Source organism: Bombus pyrosoma, linkage group LG16 (genome assembly GCF_014825855.1).
Source record: "Bombus pyrosoma isolate SC7728 linkage group LG16, ASM1482585v1, whole genome shotgun sequence".
NCBI lineage: Eukaryota > Metazoa > Arthropoda > Insecta > Hymenoptera > Apidae > Bombus > Bombus pyrosoma.
Window position 1 is genome coordinate 192,468 of NC_057785.1, and position 1,644 is coordinate 194,111.

Genomic DNA, 1,644 nt, shown 5'->3' on the forward strand with positions numbered 1-1,644 from the left:
GAAATTCCTTTAGCTCACTAACGGAAGAAATAGACGCTGATCCGACAAGTAAAGCCACAACTCATTTAAGCCACATTACAAAACCGCCACCAATATTTGACGAGGCCCAAATAATAGACCCGCTTATTGAACTACTAAACAATATAGTCGGGAAGGATAATTATACAATAAAACAAACAAAATTAGATCAAGTAAAAATTCAAACTAACACCCCTGAAATTTATAGGAATGTGATAAAAGTATTAAAAGAAAAAAATGCTGTGTACCACACGTATCAGCTCAAAACGGAAAGGAGCTAAAAATTACCACTATTCTTAATTGAACTGGAACCCAGAAACAATAACAAAGAAATATATGAAATCAAAAAAATATTAAACACAATAGTAACAGTGGAACCACCACGCTACAAAAAAGACATACCACAATGCATGCGGTGCCAACAATACGGCCACACAAAAAATTATTGTAACAGAAGCCCAACATGTGTTAAATGTTCAAAAAACCACTTAACAATACACTGCCCATACTCAGGAAAAATTGAGGAAGTGAGATGCTATAACTGCAACGGAAAACACCCAGCCAGCTATAAAGGATGTGAAATCAGGAAACAATTACAGCGTAAACTGTTTCCACCACTTCGCAATAGATCATTCAATAACTACAAACCACAACAAAATGTAACAGATAGTGATACAACATTGATAGCAAACATCAATCCCCAAAATGCACATCACCCAACGAACAATAACCACTCCAACACCTTTGGTAGGCGAAGCTACGCGCAAGTAACCAACCAATCAGCACACATAGACAACCAAAACCAGAGCAATAGTAACAACCACGCTACAGAATTCAAAGAACTGCTCAAGCAATCCATCGAAAACACCGAAATGCTAACAAAAATGATAAGCGAGCAAAATGCAGTTCTCAGACAACAAACACAACAGATCACAGTCATGCTTAAATTACTTACAAACATGCTAAGCAAAAAATAAAAACGGACACGCTAAAAATAACAGCCTGGAACTCAAACGGCCTACAACATAGGGTCCTAGAAACTAAAACATTCCTGTACAACAACAATATCGACATACTACTTATTTCAGAAACACACTTCACTGCAAAAAGCTACATGAAAATACCGTACTACACTATATATGGTACCAAACACCCCTCAGGAAAAGCACACGGAGGGACCGCAGTGATAATAAGAAACGACATAAAACACTACTTACACAGCCAAGTCAGTAAGGAATATATCCAAGCAACCACCGTTACAGTACAAACTAGCATCAATCATTTTCAGTTGTCAGCAGTATATGTACCGCCGCGACACAAAATTACAACACAAATGTGGGAAGAGTACTTTCAACATTTAGGTGACATATTTTCGGTATTATTTATTTCGGTAATATTTATATATTAGTATTTCGGTGACATATATGACGGTATTTTCATGTAGCTTTTTAGAGTGAAATGTGTTTCTGAGACAAGTAGTATATCAATATTATTTTTGTACAAGAATGTTTTAGTTTCGTGGGCTCGCTGTTGCAAGCCATTGGAGTTCCAGGCTGCTATTTTCAGCATGTTCCACTCTATTTTTTACTTAGCAAGTTTGTGAGTAATTGTAGCATGATTGTTGTT